Source organism: Rana temporaria, chromosome 12 (assembly GCF_905171775.1).
Source record: "Rana temporaria chromosome 12, aRanTem1.1, whole genome shotgun sequence".
In the NCBI taxonomy this organism is placed as follows: Eukaryota; Metazoa; Chordata; class Amphibia; order Anura; family Ranidae; genus Rana; species Rana temporaria.
The window spans coordinates 103526917-103542231 of NC_053500.1; the positions used below are offsets into that span (position 1 = coordinate 103526917).

The window sequence follows — 15315 nt, forward strand, 5'->3', positions numbered from 1 at the left end:
GCCATTCTCCGCAGCATGGATGACAGGTGGGTCCAAAAAAAAAACCTGTATGTAAAAGGAAACGTGATATATAAAAAAAAAACATTGTAACACATGCATCTTGACATTTCCATGTGACATTCTTTTGCATTTGCAACTTCTCAATTTAGGATCAGGACTGCACGCTCAGGCCTGAACGTGAAATCCTCTCCAGTAGGGATGAGCTTTGTGTTCGATTCGAACGTATGTTCGACTCGAACATTGTCTGTTCGTACGTTCGACGAATTTCGAACAAAGTGGGTCGTTTGCGCCAAATTCGAGTGACGCGCAACGGCCCATAATTCACTGCGGCATTGCGCGCTGATGATTGGTCAAGCATGCACCATGACCCTGCATGCTTGGCCAATAACAGTGCGCAAAAAAAACGAAGAACCATAATTGGCCAAAGCCAGGGTGGCTTTGGCCAATTATGACTCAGGAGGTTTAGTACACACTATATAAGGCCGCCTGCAAGGTGGCCACGTGTAGTGTGTTGCGGCGTTGTTAAAGAAAATAAGTCAGTTAGAGAGATAGAGAGAGACACATAGCTAGATTCAGATAGGGCGGCGCATCTTTCAGGTGGCGTAGCGTATCATATTTACGCCACGCTGCCGTAAGTCAGAGAGGCAAGTGCTGTATTCACAAAGCACTTGCCTCCTAAGTTACGGCGGCGTAGCGTAAATGGGGCCGGCGTAAGCGCGCCTAATTCAAATGAGGTTGAGGGGGGCGTGTTTTATGTAAATGATTGGTGACTAGACGTGATTGACGTTTTTTACGAATGGCGCATGCGCTGTCCGTGTACATATCCCAGTGTGCATTGCTGAAAAGTACGCTCCAAATGCTAATTCAGCCACAAAATCTGCACTTGAGCTCACCAAAAGCACTAATAACCTGCTCTTTTGGCAATTCATGGGTGATGGTGACCTCAAGATTCTGTGTCCCAACTCTATTGCACTTGCCACAAAGACCTACAATAAGTGATTTACCAGCCTCCCTGATTCTCGACATGAATCACCAAGATCTCTGTAAAGAGCAAGGATGTCAACGGTGCACAGAAAGTAAAATGGAAGAGACTCAGAGAAAGAAGCAGACAGCATGGTGCCCAGATCATAGACATGTGCCCAAATCACCTACCCCACTAAGTGTTAGAATATTATTCCAAATTCATAATTCGGCAATTCATGGCAAGCTTGCAAAACATATTTTGATTTATGATTAATCATAATAATTAGGTATGAATGAATGACCTTGATCAATTGATATGACATAATTCTTCTATCCAAAACTGAGCATTACGGATAGCCAATTTGAGAATGACATATAAGGAATCCTGGTGTAGGTTGACAAGAATAGATTCAGAATAGATCTGTATTTACGTAGTGATATCAATAATATACTAGTTCATATCTATTGTTAAGCTAGTTTAGTAAAAATCGTATTTATACTAGTATGTATTGGTATATAGTTACTTAATGAAGTTATAGCTTTATAGCTGATAATATAGGTTTTATGACATTGCATCATCTGCACACCACTCAGTATATTCTAAGTATAGAGTGTCACATGTGTGCCTGTCAATCAAACTCCATACGACTCTGTGCTAAGATCTTCATATTGCTGAACCTAGCAGATATTAATATTTGCCATACAAGGGTCTAAGCCTGGGCCGTATGAGGTCATGACGTTCACTTGTAACATATATTTAAGCTTTGCTTTAAAGAAGGCTGGACACATTTGCACCACACACTTACATGACACACTGATACACACTTAAACTAAGACACACTCATTCACACCCTCTTTGAAAGACAACACTGACATACTGACATATTGACAAGGAGAACAGCTGAAGCCAGAAGTCTAAGAACGTCATTTCCTGCTTCACTTTGGAAAATCTCTGAGACAAAATGGCTTGAAGGCAGCTCACATGCTTTCATAAGCTTGCTACAATACTATCGATCCAATTCCAGATATTTTCATCTACGCTAAACTGAACTTTATACTATTTTTCATTGTGTTTGTGATGCCACCTGTGTGACAATAAACTCACACGTTATTTTCAAATCAACCTGACTATGAATGATCTTCATTCAGATACGCCCTTGAAGCTATAAGAATATTAGTTATTAATTTTACATTCTTACAGTGGCGAGCCAAAGAAAGTACTGTCTTATCTCTATTTTTACGGAAATCTCGACCCTTGATGAGGGGGGGAGAGATTGGCGCAGTTTTTGCGAATATTCAAGTCTCGAGAAAAAAGACGGTTCAGAACCTATCAAGCAAGAGGCGTTTGTGTCACGTCAGATGTGGACAACAGTCCAGTAACAGACGGTTGATGACGAGAAATCCTTCTAATAACGGTGAGTAAAAAAAATTATGAATTTTATAGATGAAATAGCTAGAGATAGTAAGCTAGAATTTAAAGATGTGTGTTTTTATCCAAATGACAGTCACTTGTGGTTGTATATGTACCAAGAATGCTTAAATTCCAATGTCCAGATAGACAAATCCAGGTTTACTGTGAATAAATTACGTAAGAAAATAAGTAATGTATTGAAATTGGTAAGAATATTTAATAAGATGATTATTAATATTTTACCTGCCAAAAATGTGTGTACACTAAACCAGACAGAGACAAATAATGTACAGAACACAGGAATACATAAAAATGTGTCCCAGGATGCTCTCAGTTGTTCGAAACTGTGAGATTTTGTGTAATTACATAGAGAATCTTGAGGAACAAATAGAGAAATCTAAAAAAATTATTTTGCCAGAGTTGCAAAATGACAGTAAACAGATTGCTGTAATAAATACAGATGACAAAAAGGTTGAAACCAAGTCAAAGCTACAATCTTATTTTCCGGAAAGTTCGGAAATAGAGAATGTTGATGCTACTGATGAAATGGAAATGAAGCATAAAAACTTATTATGTAGGACTGCAAAACTTAAATTGCAAATTCATGATCAGCTGATGAAGGTTCTAAAAGACTTTCCTATTTATGACGTTGAGGCTACTGTATTTTCTAATTGGGATTTATTTGAAATGTTTGCAGATCGTTTTAATCTTTCAAACGATCAACGCAATTACATTTTTCAGTTGTGGATTCCTGTTAATTTTGCTAAACGAATCCATTCACTTGTTAGTGATGATGAAGGTCAAAATGACGCCACAGATAGATTGCGACTATTATTGCTATGTATGACCGGTGAACAAAAACCCACCATAGAAATGCTAGACCTATTACAGACTACTGCAGAAGAAGATCCATTTTGGTTTAAAACAAGATTTTGCAAGGTTTATGAAATGATATTTGGAGTAGATGATGAAACTGACCCAGGTTTAAAAATGACTTTCATAAAAAAATTTAAATACCTTGACCCAACTTCAGTGGCTATAGTACAGGAACGTCAAAATTTAAATGCTATAGTAAGTTTCATTGACAAAATTAGGAGACAATTGAATCAAAGCAGTCTCGCACATGAGGTTTCTATTATTCAATGTGACAAAAATAGTCAGGCTACAGACGTGTCAGAAACGACAGGTCTTAGCAGGAATGACAAGGACAGGTGCAGTCAAGTGAGTCAAGGAGACGACCCCATGATGTGTTTTTACTGTCATGGATTTGGCCATATGAAAAAACATTGCTTTAAGTTTAAGAGTGACTTACAAATAAGAACTAAAGATATGGAGTATGAAAAATCAGCTTTTGTGCAACCTGATTTTTCATGTCAAGATAACATTTTGACTGAATTGCCTTATGACACTGAAGTCAAACAGATCAGTAATTTGACTGTTCACAGTAGTTCAGACAATATGGCAAAAGGAGCTGTCACTGAAAAAGAAGGTTTATTGCCATTGCCAAAAATAGAATCACACCCGGATTCAATTTCTCTGCCATTACAATATGTAGCACCAATTATTTTGGACGAGAATGGGAGACCATATTTACAATGTTTGATAAATGGTAAACATATTAATTGTCTCTTAGACAGTGGATCTGAGATTACGCTTATCAAAGAAAACATACCTGTGAAACCAAATTCTCCTATGTGTAATATAGTGGGTTTTAATAATACAGGTAATTCCACTGCTAGACAGGTATCCAATGTAACATTTGAAGTACCTGGATTAGTGAAAACTAATATTAACATTTGGGTCTGTCACGAAGCAGAGAATATACTTGGCATTGATGTAATCAATAAACAAAAGTGGGTGATTGATTTGGCTAATAGAAGTATTTGGAAAGATCCATCTAGGCCCAAATCAGTGCTGATTGATCCCTCTGTATACCGTAATGTTGGTTCCGTTACCAATATGTCTACAGAACAAAAGTGGCCTGATATTGATGAAAATTGTGCTTTAAAGGAAGTGGTACAATCTTTTCCAAGTTTGTGGTCAAAGTTCAAAAATGACTTTGGAACTTTGAAAAGTGCCGAATTAAATATTGAAGGAAAGGATCCAGAACCTCTTGATCAGAGTGAGTTACCACCAGAATCAATTGGTCCACTTTCTGATATTATTCAAGAATTTGTACAACTTGGAATTGTAAAGAAAGCTAAATCAGTGGTAAATAACTGTATTTGGCCTATCAAAAATATTGATAATTCATATTCTTTATCAGTTGACGTAAGAACATTGGATAAACAAATCACAAATAGCCCAGTTCTTCCTGATAAATCTAACATAAAATTACATTTGAATGTTGAGAACAAAGTGTTTTCTGTACTAGAAATCGCTGGTAGCCATTTTTCCATTCCTTTAACTAAAAGTTGTCAATACAAACTTGCGTTCACATTCAGAAAAGAGACTTATACGTTCACTCGATTAATACCTGATCTAGGTATTGGTGATGGTATAGTTCATGAAACTATAGCAACAATACTTTCTAAATTTTCTAGGCCAGATTGCATTTGTCAGCACGTGGATACGATTTTGCTGAGTACTCAGAATATCGATGAACATATGGCTCTTTTGTCTGAATTGTTTATGATGTTACAAGCTGAAGGTTTAAAATTAAACACAACAAAAGTTCAGCTGATGAAAAGTCAAGTGAAATTCCTTCACATGCAAATTAGTCAAGGAAAGAGACAATTGTTGCAAGAAACAGTTAGGGATATTACTGTTATCCCAACTCCAACAACTTACAAGGCATTGCATACATTTTTGCATAAAATAAATTATTGCAAAGAGTTTGGACATTGTTTCGCAGAAAAAGTTAATCCACTATATAATCTTTTAAGGAATAAAGGTAATATAGTTGACCAGTGGGGTCCAAATGAGAAAAATGCTTTTGAAGTGTTGAAAAAAGATTTGCAGAATGCTCCAGCATTAAGTACAATAGAGGTTTGTCCTGAAACATCGTTTGTTTTGAAAACTCATGTATCTGAGAATGCCATCTCAGTAACATTGTTTCAGTTACAGGAAGGTAAGGAGAAAATAATTGCCTATTTCTCCAGAGTTTTATCATTTTTGGAAAAAACTTTTGAGCCAGGTGTGAAGCAACTTCTAAGTGTTTACTATGCAATTAAAGTTACAGAGAGCATAGTAAAATCAAACAAAACCATTGTACGGACACCTGACTGTTCATTAAAAGGTATTTTTGAGGAAGGTAATTTTAGTAAAATTAAGAAAATATATCCTTTATGGTTCAGAGCTTTATTACAAATACACATTCAGATAGATGGGAACGAAAGACATCTACAGAAATTTACACCAGCACATGTTTATACAGCTGTAGCTGAGAAGTCTTTATCTCAGATTTCCAGCGTAAGAGCTGAGAAATGCATTGAAGTACTTGCAGAACACTCTGACACTAAAGTAAGAACTCCAACACAGAATACAGTTACGCATATTTCTAATCGTTTAGAGGTGAGAACAAAGGCATAGTCCATTGTCATCTCTGGGGTGATATGAAATCTAACTTTGTTCGTTAGAAATAGAATTTGTATCATGACCGAAAAATGAAATATTGCGTCCTGACATATCTAAACTTCACAGTACATATATTTTATAATTTAGGTCATTTTTAGACAGGATAAGGACAGTACATAGAAGTACATAGTCACACAGAATATCTCTTTGAAGGAAAATATGAGATAGTATTTCACATATAGTTTTAACAAATTCACAAAGTTATTGTCTCATAATGTTTTAATATTTGTTGAAAAAAAAGGAAAATGTATAAGAATTAATATAAATATTTTATTCCTGAGTAATGATACTGCCTCTCTTTTACAGATATGGCATCTAAAATCAAACAAATATGGAGGATAACAAGCTTCTATAAAGAGCAAAGAGAAATTCAAAGTTAAAGAAGAGATCCTTTTTGGAAGAATATTTGACAAAAGATTTATATTTCATATTTATGAACTATTTTATCTTATTCATCAAGGTTTTTCTAACGGAACTTGAAGAAGACATTTTAAAGACATTTCATGAAGAAACATTAATCGGAAGGAACATTATCTATCTATTATAGATAAACAATTTAGGACTGAAACATTTGTCCACATATACATTTTTTGATTATCCAATTATTATGATATTAATGTTCACATGAAGTTAGGATTATTATTTTTATTTATTTTTATTTATTCACATATTGAATGTTAGCACACTCATTCTAGTTAATAGAACATTTTTTGTTCATAACTTAAGAAAGATATCATTAATAGAACTATGGAAAGTTATGAAAGTTTTAGAGTATAAAGTATATTTCCAAAGAGCTAAAATATTATTTGAGCACATATATGGAAATATATTATTGCATTATTTACTTATTTTAATAATAATAATTTTCATTATTATTATTATTATTATTATTATTAATATTAATAATTATTGATATTAGTCATCATTATGTTATACATTTTTAAAATCTATACCATTATTTCTGGTAAGATTTTGATTAGATAGATCTAAGAAGAGTTAAAAGTAAAGAGTAAAGCATTTAGGAAAAGGAAAATTTCTAGTTGCTTCAGTTCTGAGGAATATCGTGTCCAATCGTTTGATACAAGGTGGAGAAAATGAGATATGAATGTATGTATGTGTGTATTAAATGATTTAGTATGATTAATCATAATTCAGGGGGGATTGTTAGAATATTATTCCAAATTCATAATTCGGCAATTCATGGCAAGCTTGCAAAACATATTTTGATTTATGATTAATCATAATAATTAGGTATGAATGAATGACCTTGATCAATTGATATGACATAATTCTTCTATCCAAAACTGAGCATTACGGATAGCCAATTTGAGAATGACATATAAGGAATCCTGGTGTAGGTTGACAAGAATAGATTCAGAATAGATCTGTATTTATGTAGTGATATCAATAATATACTAGTTCATATCTATTGTTAAGCTAGTTTAGTAAAAATCGTATTTATACTAGTATGTATTGGTATATAGTTACTTAATGAAGTTATAGCTTTATAGCTGATAATATAGGTTTTATGACATTGCATCATCTGCACACCACTCAGTATATTCTAAGTATAGAGTGTCACATGTGTGCCTGTCAATCAAACTCCATACGACTCTGTGCTAAGATCTTCATATTGCTGAACCTAGCAGATATTAATATTTGCCATACAAGGGTCTAAGCCTGGGCCGTATGAGGTCATGACGTTCACTTGTAACATATATTTAAGCTTTGCTTTAAAGAAGGCTGGACACATTTGCACCACACACTTACATGACACACTGATACACACTTAAACTAAGACACACTCATTCACACCCTCTTTGAAAGACAACACTGACATACTGACATATTGACAAGGAGAACAGCTGAAGCCAGAAGTCTAAGAACGTAATTTCCTGCTTCACTTTGGAAAATCTCTGAGACAAAATGGCTTGAAGGCAGCTCACATGCTTTCATAAGCTTGCTACAATACTATCGATCCAATTCCAGATATTTTCATCTACGCTAAACTGAACTTTATACTATTTTTCATTGTGTTTGTGATGCCACCTGTGTGACAATAAACTCACACGTTATTTTCAAATCAACCTGACTATGAATGATCTTCATTCAGATACGCCCTTGAAGCTATAAGAATATTAGTTATTAATTTTACATTCTTACACTAAGTCACCTGCGGCATAAGCAAGGGAAAAACGATGTTTCCATTGCAAAACGGGAAGCCAAATGGTGCCATATTTTGAACCTATGTTGGCCTCCGAGCAGCCCTCGTGACTCACTCATGTGCAACCTGAACATGTGATAACAAAGATGGCTGCCACACGAGACATGGTGCATGAGCAGATGCCAAAGCAGACCGGGAAACAGCCACGAAACCCTGGACTGGATCGTGCACGCTGGTTATAGTGGATGACACAGATGAAAAGAAAAAAACTGCAGATAAGAGATTAAAAAACAATTAATTACTTCCACAAAGAAAAATGGATGAAGCCTAACAAAAGTAAAGGCAAGGGAGGAAAAACAAAAAGGGATAGCACAAACATGTTAGAGAAAAGAAAAAGCAGCACTAACTCCAGCGCCAGGACCTGCACTCAGTTGCACCATCAGAGGATATGGCATCTCTAGTTAGAGAACATGTCAGAAACCACGAATCAGACCGAGATAGAATTACAGTTAGAGTCGGTTCACACTAGGGCGACACGACTTCCAGCGCGACTTTCAGAGGCGACTCCGACACGACTTGAACATGAACCACCGGGCGATCTGGGGCGATTTACAACACAACTTGAAGTCGTCTCCAGGACAGGAGACTTTCCAGTGGCCAATCAAACAACAATCAGCTCTAGGGGAGCGAGGGGGAGGGAGGGGGGCAGGAGAGGTTTGCCTGAGAAATGTATGTTATCTTCCTGGAAAGTCGCTTCAGTTAAGACAGTGATCCGACTTCTGAGGCGACTTCCATTGAAATCAATGGGTACAAATCGCCTACAAGTCGGATTGAAGTAGTACAGGAACCTTTTCTGAAGTCGGATCGCCTTGAGTCATGTGTATTAACACCGCTCCCATTCACTTCCATTGTTTTTCTCTACAGCGCGACTTGGGACGACTTGAGGCGACATGATGTCGGATCGCAAGTCGCCCCAGTGTGAACCGGCTCTTAAATCTCACTTGTTTAATAATAAAAATAAAAAGGTAAACAGAGTAAGCATAGTCAAAACATAGCCAGAGGTCAGTAACCAGGTTGGGTAGTCGACCAAGCCAATGTCCAAGAGCCAACGACAAAGTTAGTAGTACAGCAAGCAGGATCTGTAGCCAGGATCGTAGCCAGGGTCGTAGTTTAGGGAACTCGTTTATTCCCCTTATGTTTCCTATTTGTGTGATTTATACTGAAACTAATGTGATCGCTGTTTCCTAAATTGCCCCGTATTTCCACATCCGTGATCAGGACTGTATTGTTGGTAATCAGTAGGTCTATTAACGCTTTGTTTCTAGTTGGTACATTTACCATCTGACCCATGAAATTGTCCTGCAAGACATTTAGGAAATGGCAAGCTTTAGATGAATGTGTGGTTCCTTTGGCCCAGTCTATGTCTGGATAATTAAAATCCCCCATTATAATGACACTTCCCATCCTTGTCGCTAATCCAAATTGTGATAGGAGGTCCACCTCCCCCTCCTCCCTCAGTTTCCTCCCTTTGTAGCTCTACCCACCTCCTACCTTGCTCCATTAGTGATGTCATCTCTCACATTAACTTTTACTTCATTTTTGATATACAGGCATATCCCTACCCCTTTTTTACGCTCTCTAGCCCTGCAATATAGGGAATATCCTTGAATGGTTGCCAGCCAATTATGAGAGCTGTTGAACAAAGTCTCTGAAATTCCTACAGAATCTAAATAGTCCTCGTACAACAGTGGCTCTAGTTCTTCCATCTTGTCTGACAGACTCCTGGCATTGGTGAAGATGACCTGTAGTTTAGACCAAGACCGGTTGCATACTATCTCCTTTTTGGGTGTTCTGAGGTTGCAAATAGGATGTGTTACTGTACTCACCTCAGGTTTAGGTGCTTTAGTCAACCTACCACTAATGTCCCCAATACTACCCTCTGGAATTTGTTCCACGCTGACTAGCTCTACCTGTGGGCCCTCCCCCCGTCGCCTAGTTTAAAAGCCCCTCTAGCTTTTCGGCCATCTTCACTCCCTGCCGATCTGCACCCTCCCCATTTAGGAGCAGTCTGTCCCTGCTAAAGAGCTGGTAACCGACTGAGAAGTCGGCCCAGTTCTCCAGGAACCCAAACCCCTCCTTTCCACACCAGCTTCTTAGCCACTCTCCTAATTTCTCTCTGTGTTTCTGGTGTGGCTCGAGATACCGGTAGTATTTCTGAGAATACTACCTTGGAGTTCCTTTTGCTCAATTTAGCTCCTAAGTCCCTAAAATATTTTTTTAGGACACTCCATCTTCCTCCGACTTTGTCATTGGTGCCAACATGCACCATGACAGTTGGGTCTTCCCCAGTCCCTTCCAGTAATCTGTCCACCGGATATGTGATGTGCCAAACCCGAGCTCCCTGTAGACAACATACAGTTTGGCACTTCAGGCCTTTGTGACAGATTGCCCTCTCTGTCCTTCTAAGAATTAAGTCCCCTACCACCAGAATCTGTCTTTCCTTTCCCTTGGCTTTACTCCCACCCTCACTGGAGGAGTAATTTCCCTGGCAGCTAGGGGCATCACTCTGCGAAAGCAATGCTGGTCCCTGACTGGTTTCACCAATGTCACGCAACAGGGCGTACTTATTGGGATGTTCCAGCCCAGGACAAGATTCCCTGGCACTTTCCCCTTCCTAAAAGTCACCCATCTACTCTGCTCTGGTGCCTAAACCTCTTTGGCTCCACCTGCCTCTGTGCTGGCCCTGCCTGGTACGATCCCAACTCTCCTTTAGTATAGAGAGTTTTCTTATTGTTGACAGTTGCTTCCCTAGATTCAGAAACTGGGCCTCCAGGGAAACAATGTGCTTGCATTTTGCACAGCAGTATTCGCCCTTGATCGCATGATCAAGGAATGCATACATGCCGCAAGATGTACACTGAGTCACATCTGCACACCCGCCGGGCATCATACTCACTAATTTTATGGGGATTATACCCTGTCCAAATTAGCTAACATCTAGCTTCCTGACACTAATACTCAACAATTGTTGATTATATTGTTGATTGTATTGTATCAGAAATACAATACACAGGTACTTGCAGCACAGTGCACTTATAGCACTTGTGAACTTACAGCACTTGGGTACTCACAGCACATGTGCACTCACAGCACACATGCACTCACAGCACACTGGTATTCCTAGCACACATGCATTCACAGCACACGGGCACTCACAGAACACAGGCACTCACAGCACATGGAATTGCACACAGCGGCCGCAAACCCTCTTTTTTTCAGGTCCCCTGCCAGCACTCCTGGCCCCTCCCCTCTGTCCAGTGCCATCATGGTAAGTCGCTTACCATGGGGGCACTTGTGCATGCTTACACCCAAGCCCCGCTGCTGAGTACATTGACACAGACAGCAGGACTTGGTCCTGGCCCCTGCTTCCTCGTCACTGGCTTTAATTGACAACACTGCAAGCCAATGGCTTCCGGTGCCCCAGCAAAGCCAGCGAGACCTGCAAGTGAGGGGAGAGAAGAGCTGCAGACGTGCACGGCACTGAATCGAATGAGGGCTTGGGCACGTAAAAGGGGGTTGAGGGGGAATGCTGACACCTAAAAAAAATTACCCCAATGTAAGGAATGCATTAAGGTAAAAAATGTTTAGGATTTACAACCACTTTAAGGACTAGGAACTCTCAGTCCCTTTAGAAAGTAGCACAGTATGTTGCAAGATGCATACAGGAGTATCTCCAACTCCACCTTAGAAACTGCTCCCAGCTCTACTGCCTGCAGGAACTACCAGCCCATCTGGCTGCTTGTCCACCAGCCCACCTGGCTGCACCAAAGATCACCCAGGGCAAGGGATAGGAGGGTTAAGCACAGTGCTGTGCTCCTGAAAGCTTGCTAGGTTTGGCAGTCTCTCCCTTGTGAATCCCTGGGCGTGGTGTCATACTCACACTGTCCTGCTTGCTCCCTGCTGCTCCTTAGGCAAGAATTATTTCAAACTGCACTGCAGTCAGGATCTTCCCAAGCCAGCTCGAGCCCAGCCTGGAGGCAGAGCCTCCCCAGACACAGGGGTCTCCACCTTGGCCACGACAGTCTCCCCAGCACTCCATCTTCCACTGACTCCCCTGCTGGCATGGCTCTCCCACTCAACCACCTTGCTAGGCCCTCTGCCTGGGGATCGGCCAAGTCCCCTCAAGTGTGCAGATCAGCTCTCCTGACCTCCGCCCTGTAACTTCTAGACATTTCTCCAAATTTTCAGATCCAGGGGGTGGTACCAGAAACCTGTATAAGGCCAGGTTCCACAATGCACCCCTCCCCGCCAACCAAAACCCCCCCCCCCCAAATCAATGGAGAATGTGCGGCACGGTTAGTTCAAATATATATTTGTTTGTTTTTTTACTTTTTTATTACTTTTTCTATTTTTATTTATTTGTAGCTTGTCGCTTGCTTTTTTAAATTTTTGTATCATTTTCTTATTATTTTTCTTATTCTTTACTTTTTTTATTTTATTAATTTAATTATTATTTCTTATTATTTATTTATTTTTTATAAAAAAAAATTCACTTAACTTTTTTGCTATCACACAGGAGAAAACAATTTCCTGTGTGATAGCAATTGTAGGTGACATGTTCTCTTTATTGACCCTGTCACCTCCAAAACAGGAGTCCTTGCACTGTGCTAGAACTCCTGTCACAGCTGAGATGGGAAGAGCACAGCTCACCCCTCTCACTGTGTACATCGGCAGCAGGGACAGGAGACAGACTCGGTGGCCCGGGGGGAGGACGGAGTCCCGAAGACAGAGCCAGCAGAGAGGTATGTGGGGTGGTGATTTTGGTCACATCGCCGCAATCACTTGTTAACGAGCGAGCGGATTCCCCCATAACTTACCGCCCTTAACTGTTTGTTCCGGGCGTCGGAGGACTCCATGCCACTGCCGCCCCTTGGAGCCCTGCCGCCCCAAGGCCTGGCCTCAGTGGCCTTGTGGGAAATCCGGGCCTGCCTGCAGTAAACTCTGCCCCAATTTCAGACTCACAAGTTAACAATGAGTCATAACATAGATTTGTGTGTACTAATACTAGCAGCACACTGACACACTAGAGCACAGGTGTCAAACACAAGGCCCGCAGGCCGAATGCGGCCCTCCAAGCAATTTCATGTGGCCCTCGCACCTCTCCTGCAGCTGCAGGAGAGCTCCAAGCCCTCCTCTGGTCCTTCTCCAGATCCATACTTTCTGCTTTCAAGAAATGCATCCAGCTTCTTCCCAGCAGCAGCATAAGGAAAGGGGGTGCACTGTGATGTAGGGGAGAGTGGGAGACTCAACTTATGATGGTGAGGTGACGCTTGACATCTGATGTAAGGGGAGGGGATGCGCTGGACATCTAATCTTACAGATGCGACCGGCACTTTTGAGGGCAATCATAATGCTAATGTTGCCCACAGGGAAATGGAGTTTGACACCCCTGCACTAGAGGGTGCTACACTAGACTAATGCTATATTTTGTCTGTTTTGTATACAGTAAGAGGGATTGAAAAAATTGTCAAGTTCACCAAGAAAGTGAAACAAATCCTAAATTCTGGATTGTCAGGTCAGGAATAGAGAGAAAATCTTCCAATAGAAACACTAGTTATTGTGACAACCAGGGATTCCTAAACTTTAGAGAGATTTCCTCTCACTTCCTGTTGTGGCTATGGGACAGCAAGTGAAGGGAAGTCACTCAAATGGGTCACAGATGGAGACAAAAACCCTGACAGTTTTTATAATCTTACTCTATCCAAAAGAAAATTAAATTCTACTTTAAACTGGTGAGGCTTTGAGCTTGACATCCCTAGGCTTTGAGCTTGACATCCCTGTACATCATAAATAAGTCCAGTCCAGTGCATGCATATTACATTATGGGTATTGGTGAAATTGCTTATTTCCTATGTGGGAGGAAAAAACTTAAGGGTTTCTCCATTAAAAATGATATCCCATCCTACTCTATATGTGACACACTGGTTTGGGGTACTATAAACTATTATTTTTATGTTCTATAAAACAATCTAAATAATATGTATTAGGCAATGTAAAAGTATACCTGCTGCTTGTGGCACAATATGCCGTTATGCAATTTTACTTCATACAAGACATAATGGTGACCCCAGGATGCTGGCAAGCCATAGGAAATGGTTCATGTTTTGCTCACTAGCTTTGGTGTCTTGTGAATAGAAAGGCCATGATCACAAATTGAAATATTTAGTATTGTATTCAATTCAGCAGGGATTTAAGAAGCTAACCACAAAAGCATCATACAAAGGTTAATGAACATGGCTCATGCTTAAACCCGAGCTTTGTGTATATTTGTTTTTCTTTTATATTCTATGAGCACATTAAGAGCCGGTTCACACAGGGGCGGCACGACTTCGGGGGCGACTGTATAGAAGTCAATGCAGGTCGCCCCGAGTCGCCCCTGAAGTAGTACAAGAACCTTTTTCTAAGTCGGAGCGACTTGCGTCGCTCCTATTAGAACGGTTCTATTCACTAGAATGGGACGCGACTTGTCAGGCGGCTGCGTCGCCTGACGAGTCGCCCCAGTGTGAACCGGGTCTAAGTGCTGGTACAAGGTCCAAGGTCCTCAGGCACCCTGGCACAACTCAATATGATGCTACAAACAATTGCAAATTATAAAGTTTATATGCAAATATAAAAATAACAAAAGAAAAAAAAATGCTAGGGGAATGAAGGAGTTTTTGAAAACGAATTAGGGCTCACTAAGGGTTAATAGGAGGATATAATGTTGTTTAACCCCTTTAAAACAGCAATATGCATATATGGAATGATGGGGCGGTAGAGCCTTAATGACAAGCAGGCGCACATAGGCGTGCTCACAGAGGCCCAGATTCACATAGGGCGGCGTTACATTGAGCGGGCGTAGCGTATTTACGCTGCCGCAACTTAGAGAGGCAAGTGCAGTATCCACAAAGCACTTGCGTCCTAAGTTACGGCGGCGTAGCGTAAATGTGCCGGCGTAAGCATGCGTAATTCAAATGATGAAGAGGTGGGCATGTTTTATGTAAATGACGCTTCGAACGAACGGTGCATGCGCCGTCCGTGGACGTATCCCAGTGCGCATGCGTCGGATAGAATGCCTAAGATACGTCGAACACTGCCTACGACGTGAACGTAACTTACTCACAGCCCTATTCGCGTACGACGACGTAAAACGATATGCTTG

At 40.2% G+C, this 15315-nt stretch overlaps 1 long non-coding RNA gene across 1 annotated transcript; it reads left to right on the forward strand.

Annotated features, from left to right (window-relative positions):
• Nucleotides 1-1165: 1165 nt before the first annotated feature.
• LOC120918446 lies at nucleotides 1166-8037 on the forward strand. Its single transcript, XR_005744378.1, has 2 exons — nucleotides 1166-2378; nucleotides 6257-8037. It is a non-coding gene; the product is annotated as an uncharacterized LOC120918446 (long non-coding RNA).
• The last annotated feature ends 7278 nt before the right edge of the window (nucleotides 8038-15315 follow it).